The 11,332-nt window shown below is 35.3% G+C and overlaps 1 protein-coding gene across 1 annotated transcript in view; it reads left to right on the top strand.

Moving 5' to 3' along the window:
• Nucleotides 1–1,070: 1,070 nt before the first annotated feature.
• Nucleotides 1,071–11,332, top strand: part of SERPINA6 (serpin family A member 6) — a 28,336-nt gene continuing 18,074 nt past the window's right edge. The window contains exon 1 of the mRNA XM_074289711.1: nucleotides 1,071–1,197. The gene's annotated coding sequence lies outside the window, so the exon portion shown is untranslated. The remainder of the gene's footprint in view (nucleotides 1,198–11,332) is intronic.

The raw sequence follows: 11,332 nt of genomic DNA, 5'->3' as shown, positions 1-11,332 counted from the left end.
ATGTATAACCTATATTGGATTGCTTGTTGTTTTGGTGGACAGAGAAGTAAGAGAGGGAAGGAGAAAAAAATTTGGAACTCAACATCTTGCAGGGGTGAATGTTGAAAACTGTCTTTGCATGTAAGAAAGATAAAATCCTTTTTAAAAAGAATTATTTTTTTTAAAAGTTTTTTATTTTCAAAACATATGCACAGATAAATTTTTAGCATTGATCCTTGCATAGCCTTGTGTTTCAGATTTTCCTCTCCTTTCCCCCACCTCCTCCTCTAGATGGCAAGCAATACAATATATGTTAAACCCAATATGTGTAAACATATTTATATAATTCTCTTTGTATTGAAAGGGCTAAGTCTATCATAATTGATTATCACAAATCTTGCTGCACAAGGAAAATTAGATCAAAAATAAAGAAAATGAGAAAGAAAACAAAATGCAAGCAAGCAACAACAAAAAGAGTGAGAACGTTATGTTGTGATCCACACTCAGTTCCTACAGTCCTCTCTCTGAGTGCAGATGGCTCTCTTCATTACAAGACATTGGAACTGGCCTCAGTCATCTCACTGTTGGAAAGAGTCACATTCATCAGAATTGATCGTTCTATAATATTGATGTTGACGTGTACAATGAAGAAAGATAATATCCTATTGAATTTTTAAAAAAAGAAAGTCTTCACATTAAAAAAAAAAAAAGATAATTGTATTTCATGTTTCCTCAGACTGCCAAGGAGATAAATGATATAGAAAGGTGAAGAACTCCTGTTATTTTATATATATATATGTGTGCATATATATATGCATTTATGTATATGTGTGTGCATGTATGTATACATGCATACACAAATCTATATCTATATCAATATCTCTGTGATGGTATAATTAGATCCTAGAGAATTCAGAACAAAGTTATGTTAGAGGAAGGTGAGGGGGTGGGGAGATAATGGTGTTTGCCTCTGATTATACTGACTCTTCTTGGCACTGGTTAATGTGTGTATAGCCTTGGGGTGATGGGAGGTGTGGTGGAGGGGGAGGAGGAATGACCTTTGGTATTAAGATGCCCCAGTAAACATTAACCAGCTCCAAAAAAAGTAAGGGTACTTAGAGGTAAGACACAATGGTGCACCCTAACCGTCTGGAATCCTTGCCTGACCTGCATTGAAGACTCCAAGGACACACAGAATAGGGGCTGCCTCCCTGGCTCGTAAGTAATTCTGACCCAGGCAACTTTGCTTCATCCTTCTTTGCCCTTGCTTTCCTCACTAGGTAGGACTAGGAGGTCAGGAAGAATGAATCTATTTTTCTTTTTCAGAGGGCAGAGCGTGAGATTTTAGAAACTCAGGTCTCAAAGCTGCATCTAATGAACAGTGGGACAAGGAGGCTACATGAAGCAATTTCCTTAGAGGGATTTCAGCAGCTCCAGGATCTTTTCTATGTATTTCTTAAGAGGTAGCAGGACCTGGAGTAATAGGACCTGAATTTGTCCCAGGCTTGCTATGTGGTAGCTGTGTGATTCTGTTAGGTCTCCTCTCTCATCCTCTCTTCCTCAAAATGGGAATAAATATCTGTATCTACTCTATAAGATGGCTAGGAGATTATAACTTTCTAAATTATTCATATAAATTTAAACTCATTAATTTGTATAATTAATAGCTCGTGTATAAGCTCTATGAGCATCATCTGACTCTAGCCAGCTTACTTACTCACAAATGCTAGGTGAAAGGGCCAGAATGAAGAAGCACACATGACTCAATGCAATATCTCTCTCTGCTCAGTGTGAATTTAAGAAAAAGCACTCCAAAAATGTGCAGCCTTATGACAGCAATTTAATAATTTCACTTTTACGTAGAAGTGGTCCATTACATGGTATACGCAGATTATAGAGCTGGGGAATAAGGAAAACTTGGTGAAAGTAACAGTAATAATTAAATAATTGAATGCATCTATAAATTCATCAATGTTGGCACCTCCTCACTAGTGTAAATTACAACCCATTCATGCTTCTTCACCAATTCAGTTCAGTAGACATTTTTAAAATCAAAGATATCATTTGCTTTTTCATCACCTTTATTTCCCAATGTATTCCTTTCTCTTCCCCTCCACCCCCAGAGAAACATCCTTTATTACCAAGAATTAGAGGGGAGAAAACAATTCAATAAAATTGACACACATATCAACCAAGTCTGAGAGCATAGTTTCTCCCACATAGAAGGGAAGGAAATGCACTCTCCTTTCTCTTCTTTGAAGCTAATAAATTAATAAATATATAATAATATTAAAAAATTATAATTTTATAAAATTACTAGCTTTCTATTTAATACCTAACTTTAGACTCTGGGCCATCAAACTCAGCTGTCAGGGAAACTTTAGTACTTGCAGAGTATGGTCTGATCACTTATAATATTTCTGAGGAATCGATATATTATCAACATCAAAAACAAGGCCCAGGAGAAAAGGTCATTGCCTTTCTACTACCTAGACATAGCTAGATAGTGCAGTGGGCTTGCAAGATAGGAAGACCCAAATTTAAATTCTTCCTCAGACATTATTATTTGTGAGTCCTGAACCCATTATGCCTCAGGTTATCATCTGTAAATAGGCGTAATAATAGCACCTATCTTCTAGAGTTGTTGGGAGGATAAAATAAGACTAAGATTTGTAAAATGCTTTGAAAATCCCAAAGTGCAATATAAGTGTTAACAACAATAGCAAAATTATTATTATTCCTAATCATATTTATGACTTTCCATATATCCATATATAGATACACATGCACTTCCATTATATACATATAATGTGTGTATGTATATAATTGTATGTTTTTATATAAATATACATGTCCATATATATGTATTTATAATAGCTATATTTATTCAGCTCCTTACAATTTACAAATTATATTACTAACAATTCAAATTTATAAAGGGCACGACCATTTTTAAAAAACTTTTTAATTTCCTGTTATTCAATTAATTTACCATTTTAGTACTTATTACTATGCCATTCTGTGCATATTTATCTAATATTGATGTTATTTCATGATATTATCTAATATTGATGTTTTTCATTATCTATGTTGTCTTTAAGCACAGTTTCCTTCTCTCTCTCTCTCTCTCTCTCTCTCTCTCTCTCTCTCTCTCTTTCTCTTTCTCTCCCTCTCTCTCTCTCTCTCTTTCTCTTTTGGAGGGTGAGGCAATTGGGCTTAAGCGATTTGCGCAGGATCACATATAGCCAGCAAAATATTAAGTGTCTGAAGCTACATTTGAACTCATGTCCTATCTGTTTTCAGGGCCAGTGCTCTATCCACTGTGCTGTTTAATTGCCCCAACAATTTCCCTCTCTTAACCAGAGATTCTTTTTTTTTTTTTTAATTTTATAATTATAATTTTTTTTTGACAGTATATATGCATGAGTAATTTTTTATAACATTATCCCTTGTATTCATTTTTCCAAAATTTCCCCTCCCTCCCTCAACTCCCTCCCCTAGATGACAGGCAATCCCATACATTTTACATGTTTAACTAGAGATTCTTAACCATGACATATAAAAAAGGTTAAAAGGCATCATCTGTTTTAATTCTCATGACAGTCCATAAGGTGGATGGGGAATTCATAATTTCACCTCAGTTCAGCCCCTGACAAAGACTTGGGAAGATTTAAACCCTGTCAATCCATGAACAGGACAGAATTGGAGGCCATCTCTTCCTCACAGTTCTCCAAGATGTTATTTCCATTCTTCCTTTTAGACTGCTCTATTTGGATATGGATTTTATGGAAATGGCATCGGGAGTTGAAAAGTGCTCAGAAATGAATTAAATTACATGAAAAATGACAATTTGAGTACATTGAGAAAGTGTGATGGACCCTAGAGTGTTATGCTGGTTCTGCCATTCACTAATTGTGTGATGTTGGAACAATTAAATTACTTTCCTTCAAGCCATGGTTTTTCCATCCAAGATCCAAAAAGTTCAAGAAAAAAGGCCTCCTTCTCCAATATGGGCAGCAACCCTTAGGCACAAACCAGGACTCACACATGTGCCCAGAGGTGAGAAGCACTTATTAGTAGAGAGAGCATACAGTGACCGTGGCCAGTCATTGTTAGACAAAACAAATTGATCTCTAGCCAAATCTTGTTATTTTTACCTCCATTGAGCTGGCATAATGGATAGAGTCCTCAGACACTTATTAGCAGTATGGTCCTGGGCAAGTCACTTGAGCCCTATTTGTCTCAGTTTCTTCAGCTCTAAATTGGGGATAAAAATGGCATCCTCTAAATAAGAAAAAAACAATTATAAAAGAAAAAATATTTAGCATTGTGCTTGGTAAATAGTGAACCCTATATAAATGTTTGACATAGTAAGTGCCATGTAAATGTTTATTTTTTCACATCTTTAGTACATGCCCTCTTTTTTCCACTCACATAGCCACTAGTAATGAGCACCTCTCACCTGACCTATTGTAGTAGTTCTCTCTCTGCTTCAAGTCTCTCTCTCCCACAGTTAAAACCTGCCAAAACGATTTTCCTAAAACAGAGGTTTTCTCCTCTTTTCCCCTCTCCCCATTCTCAGTCATTCAGTAAACTCTAATGGTTTGTTATTATCTCCAGAATCAAGTTTAAAGTCCTGTTTGACATTGTTTCTTATCTAGCCCTTTCCTACATTTCTAGTCTTCTTCCATTTTGCTTCCCACCACAAATTCTTTAAAATCCCATGATATACATAGCACTTCATCTCCAGGCTTTTGTTCTGTCCCATGCCTTGAATGTTCTCCTTCAGTTCTGCCTCCTGACATTCCTGGTTTCTTTCATTAATAAGCTTAATAAGGTCAAACACCACCTTCTGAAGGTAGCCTTTATCCCTTTTTTTTTTTTAATTTTATTTAATTAATTTTTACAAAAATTTTATGCATAGGTAATTTTCTATCATTGACAAATGCAAAACTTTTTCTTTCAACTTTTCCCCTCCTTCCCCCCTTCCCTTCCCCCAGATGGCAGATTGACCAATACATGTTAAATATGTTAAAGTATAAGATAGATACAATACATGTATACATGCCTAAACAGTTATTTTGCTGCCTTTATCTTTTTTTAATTATTTATTTTTAACATTGATTAAAAAATTTTTTTGAGTTCCAAATTCTCTCCTTCCCATCTTTCCCCCCACATCTTGAGAAGACAAGCAATCTGATATTGATTTTACATGTGAAATCAAGCAAAACATATTTCCATAATAACTATATTGCAAAGTTTAAAAAGCAAGAAAAATAAAGCGAAAAAAATTCAATTTATACTAGGTTTGTCAGTTCTCTCTTTGAAGGGAGGTAGAATTCATATCATGAGTTTTTTTGTAATTATCTTGGATCATTGTATAGATCAAAGTAACAGTGTCTTTTGCAGTTGATTATCATTACAATACAGTTATTCCTTCCACATTGCAACTTTCCCCATTGCGGTTTTGATATGTCACAAGGAGACATAAGAAATTAAATGGAAATGTTTTAGGAGTTTGTGGAAGTTACATTAAAGCTGGCAGATGATACTGAAAAAGTTTAGAAACTCAGAAATATATAGTATTGTATAATATATTTATCTTTTAATATCATAACAATGCAGACTTTTCTGGTATAAAGGGAGGACCAAAATTTTTTACATTGATTTTCCCATTTACAGGGGCAACATGGCCCTAATTCCTGTGATGTGAAAAAGATAACTATATTTCTATTATTATTCTGCTCACTTCATTTTGCATCAGCTTTATGTTATGTTTTTCACTCAGTAGTATTTCATTTTTTCCAACTGCATGCAAAGATAGTTTTCAACAATTTTTTTCTTTTTTAATAGTATTTTTCCCCAATTACATGTAAAGATAGTTTTCAAAATTCATTTTTGCAAGATTTTGTGTTTCAAATTTTTCCTCTTCCTTCCCTTCCCTTCCTCCTCCCCAAGAGACTAAGCAATCTGGAATAGATTATATATGTACAATAATTTTCCATATTAGTGTGAAAGAAAAATCAGAACAAAAGGGAAAAACCATAAGAAAAAGCTAACAAAAATGGTGAAAATGCTTTGCTTTGATCCACCTTCAGGCTTCATAATTCTCTCTCTGGATGCAAGTGGCACTTTTTAAATGAAGTCTATTGAATTGTCTTGGATCAATGTATTACTGAAAAGGGCTAAGTCTATCATAATTGATTATCACATAATTTTGTTACTGAGTACATTGTTCTCCTGCTTCTCTTAACTTCACTCAACATCAGTTCATATAAATCTTTCCAGATTTTTCTGACATCTTCCTGCTTATCATTTATTATGGAACAATAATATCCCCTTACGTTCATATACCACAACCTATTTAGCCATTCCCCAGTTGATGGGTGCTCACTCAATTTCCAATTCCTTGCCACAAAAAAAGCTTCTCCAAACATTCTTGCACATACAGGTCTTTTTCCCTTCTTTAAGATCTCTTTGGGATATAAGCCCAGTAGTGATACTGCTGGATCACAGGATATGCACATGACTATTTGGCATAGTTCCAAATTGCTCTCTAGAATGGTTAGATCTGTTCATAACATTACCAACAGTGCATTAGTGTCCCAGTTTTCCCACATCTCCTCAAACATTTATCATTTTCTTTTTTCGGTAATCTTAGCCAATATGGGAGGTGCAAACTAGTAGCTCAGAGTTCTTTTAATTAGCAATTCTCTAATCAATAGAAATTTAGAACATTTTTTTCATCTAACTACAAATAACTTTATTTTCTTCTTAAAATTGTCTATTCTTTTTTTTTTTAATTTTTTATTTTATTTTATAATTATAACATTTTTTGACAGTACATATGCATGGGTAATTTTTTACAACATTATCCCTTGCACTTACTTCTATTCAGATTTTTTCCCTTCCTCCCCCAACCCCCTCCCCCAGATGGCAAGCAGTCTTATATATGTTAAATATATTACAGTATAATTTAGATACAATATATGTGTGTAGAACCGAATTTTTTGTTGCACAGGAAGAATTGGATTCAGAAGGTAAAAATAACAGTTTACATTCATTTCCCAGTGTTCCTTTTCTGGATGTAGCTGGTTCTGTCCATCATTAATCAATTGGAATTGGATTAGTTCTTCTCTATGTTGAAGAAATCCACTTCCATCAGCATACATCCTCGTACAGTATCATTGTTGAAGTGTATAATGATCTTCTGGTTCTGCTCGTTTCATTCAGCATCAGTTGATGTAAGTCTCTCCAAGCCTCTCTGTATTTCTCCTGTTGGTCATTTCTTATAGAACAATAATATTCCATAACATTCATATACCATAGTTTACCCAACCATTCTCCAATTGATGGACATCCATTCATCTTCCAGCTTCTAGCCACTATGAAAAGGGCTGCCACAAACATTTTGGCACATACAGGACCCTTTCCCTTCTCTAGTAGTTCCTTGGGGTATAAGCCCAGTAATAGTATGGCTGGGTCAAAGGGTATGCACATTTTGATAACTTTTTGGGCATAATTCCAGATTGCTCTCCAGAATGGTTGGATTCTTTCACAACTCCACCAACAATGCATCAGTGTCCCAGTTTTCCCACAGCCCCTCCAACATTCATCGTTATTTGTTCCTGTCATCTTAGCCAATCTGACAGGTGTGTAATGATACCTCAGAGTTGTCTTAATTTGCATTTCTCTGATCAATAGTGATTTGGAACACTCTTTCATATGAGTGGAAATAGTTTTAATTTCATCATCTGAAAATTGTCTGTTCATATCCTTTGACCATTTATCAATTGGAGAATGGCTTGATTTCTTATAAATTAAAGTCAATTCTCTGTATATTTTGGAGATGAGGCCTTTATCAGAACCTTTAACTGTAAAAATGTTTTCCCAATTTGTTACTTCCCTTCTAATTGTGTTTGCATTAGTTTTGTTTGTGCAGAAACTTTTTAATTTGGTGTAATCAAAATGTTCTATTTTGTGATCAATAATGGTCTCTAGTTCTCCCTTGGACACAAACTCCTTCCTCCTCCACAAGTCTGAGAGGTAAACCATCCCATGTTCCTCCAATTTATTTATGATTTCGTTCTTTATGCCTAAATCTTGGACCCATTTTGATCTAATCTTAGTATGTGGTGTTAAATGTGGGTCCATGCCTAGTTTCTGCCATACTAATTTCCAGTTTTCCCAGCAGTTTTTGTCAAATAATGAATTCTTATCCCAAAATTTGGGATCTTTGGGTTTGTCAAAGATTAGATTGCTATTTTTATTCACTATCTTGCCCTGTGAACCTAACCTATGCCACTGATCAACTAGTCTATTTCTTAGCCAATACCAAATGGTTTTGGTGACTGTTGCTTTATAATATAGCTTTAAATCAGGTACACTTAGACCACCTTCCTCTGACTTTTTTTTCATTAGTTCCCTTGCAATTCTCGACCTTTTATTCTTCCATATGAATTTTGTTGTTATTTTTTCTAGGTAAAATTGCCTATTCTTATCTTTTAACCATTTATCAACTGGGGAATAACTTGTATTTTTTGATTCAGATATATATATATATATATATATATTCTATATATATTTTAGAGATTTTAGAAATGAGGCTTTTATCAGAAACACTGGCTTAAAAAATGTTTCCCAGCTTTCTGCTTCCCTTCTAATATTGGCTACACAGTTTGTTTGTGCAAAGTCTTTAATTTAATGTAATCAAAATGATCCATTTTGTATTTCATAATGTTTTTTTGGCCATAAATTCCTCCTCTCTCTCCCTCTCTCTCTCTCTCTCTCTCTCTCTCTCTCTCTCTCTCTCTCTCTCTCTCTCTCTCTCTCTCTCTCTCTCTCTCTCTCTCTCTCTCTCTCTTTTTCCCCTGAGGCTGGGGTTAAGTGACTTGCCCAGGATCACACAGCTAGGAAGTGTTAAGTGTCTAAGACCAAATTTGAACCTGGGTCCTCCCGAATTCAAGGCTGGTGCTCTATCCACTGCGCCACCTAGCTGCCCCTCCTTTGTTCTCTTAATTTACTTGTAATATCACCCTTTATGTCTAAATCATGAACCCATTTTGACCTCATCTTAGTTTAAAATATCCCTTCGTCATTTCTTATAGCACAATAGTTTTTCTTCACAATTATATACAACTTGTTTTTAGCCATTCCCCAATTGATGAGCATCCCATGAGTTTCCAATTTTTTTTGCCACCACAAAGAGTTACTAAGAATATTTTTATACATATGGATCCTTTTCCTTTTCCTTTGATTGCCTTAGGATACAGACTTAGTAGTGGTATTGCTAGGTCAAAGGGTATGAACAGTTTCCCTGTTATGTGCTCCCCACCCAAATAGAATATAAGCTTCCTAAGGGGAAGAATGATTTCATTTTTTTCTTTGTATGACTAGAGTCTATCAGAGTGCCTTAACATAGTACATGTCTGACAAATGGTATACTGAATTAAATGGAATTACAGAACCTAGGACTTCAGAATTCAAGTCTATCTCACTTTCCATTAAACCTTACTATCTTTTTATAAGAATGATAATAATATTTATAGTTTATTTAATTGCTTTCAGCTTTACAAAGTATTTTTATATCATTTATTTCATTTCTGAGGTAGCAAGTTAGCACAATGGATAGAATTCTTGACTTGGAATCTGGAAGACCTCCAATCTAGCCTTAGACACTTACCACCTTTGGTCAAGGTTAAGTGACCCTGGGCAAACAATCCCACTCATGTCTCATTTTCCTTAACTGTAAAATGTGGATAATAATAGTACTTGCCTTGTAGAATTGTTGTAAGGATCAAATGAAATAATATTTGTAAAGCCCTTAACACAGCCCTTAACACAGGTGCAATTATAGTCCTTTACTTCACTCATTTCAGTTTATCCTCACAACCTGCCAAGAAGTAAGGGCAGGACTTATTGTCTCTATTTGATAAAGAGACAAGAGAGAGCCAGGCAAGTCAGTTAAATTTCCTAAGGCCACCTAATTAGGTACCTATTCCATAAAAGTGACATAAGTACTCAAGTCTTCTATTGGATCACTACCTCATTGTGGAGGAGGGACTTGAATCTCTGAGTTGTGCCATATTGGGTTTCCCAAAATGAACAGGTCATAGTGGAGAGTTTTGATGAAAGGTGATTCACTGGAGAAAGAAATGGAAACTACTCCAGTACCTTTGCCAAGAAAACCTCATGACATTTAGCTCTTCTCAACAATGCAGTGATTCAAGGCAATTCCAATAAACTTAGAGCCATTTGCATATATAGAGAGAACTATGGAGACTGAATATGGATCAAAGCATAGTATTTTTTTGTTTGTTTGTTTTCTTGTGTTTTTTTCCTGCTTTTGGTCTGATTTTTCTTTTCTTTTTTTTTTTTATTCATTTTTCCAAATTATCCCCTCCCTCCCTCCACTCCCTCCCCCCCCCCCCCCATGGCAGGTAATCCCATACATTTTACATGTGTTACAATATAACCTAGATACAATATATGTGTGTAAATACCATTTCCTTGTTGCACATTAATTATTAGCTTCCGAAGGTATAAGTAACCTGGGTACATAGAGAGTAGTGCTAACAATTTACATTCACTTCCCAGTGTTCCTTCTCTGGGTGTAGCTGTTTCTGTCCATCATTGATCAACTGGAAGTGAGTTGGATCTTCTTTATGTTGAAGATTTCCACCTCCATCAGAATACATCCTCATACAGTATTGTTGTTGAAGTGTATAGTGATCTTCTGGTTCTGCTCATTTCACTCAGCAACAGTTGATTTAAGTCTCTCCAAGCCTCTCTGTGTTCCTCCTGCAGGTCATTTCTTACAGAGCAATAATATTCCATAACCTTCATATACCACAATTTACCCAACCATTCTCCAATTGATGGACATCCATTCATCTTCCAGTTTCTAGCTACAACAAAAAGAGCTGCCACAAACATTTTGGCACATACAGGTCCCTTTCCCCTCTTTAGTATTTCTTTGGGATATAATCCCAATAACAGCAATGCTGGGTCAAAGGGTATGTACAGCTTGACAACTTTTTGGGCATAGTTCCAAATTGCTCTCCAGAATGGCTGGATTCTTTCACAACTTCACCAACAATGTATCAGTGTCCCAGTTTTCCCACATCCCCTCCAATATTCATCACTATTTGTTCCTGTCATCTTAGCCAATCTGACAGGTGTGCAGTGGTATCTCAGAGTTGTCTTAATTTGCATTTCTCTGATCAGTAGTGATTTGGAACACTCTTTCATATGAGTGGAAATAGTTTCAATTTCATCATCTGAGAATTGTCTGTTCATATCCCTTGACCATTTATCAATTGGAGAATGGTTTGGTTTCCTATAAATCAGGGTC

This window comes from Sminthopsis crassicaudata, chromosome 2, assembly GCF_048593235.1.
Source record: "Sminthopsis crassicaudata isolate SCR6 chromosome 2, ASM4859323v1, whole genome shotgun sequence".
In the NCBI taxonomy this organism is placed as follows: domain Eukaryota; kingdom Metazoa; phylum Chordata; class Mammalia; order Dasyuromorphia; family Dasyuridae; genus Sminthopsis; species Sminthopsis crassicaudata.
This window is presented reverse-complemented; position numbering and strand designations above follow the sequence as displayed.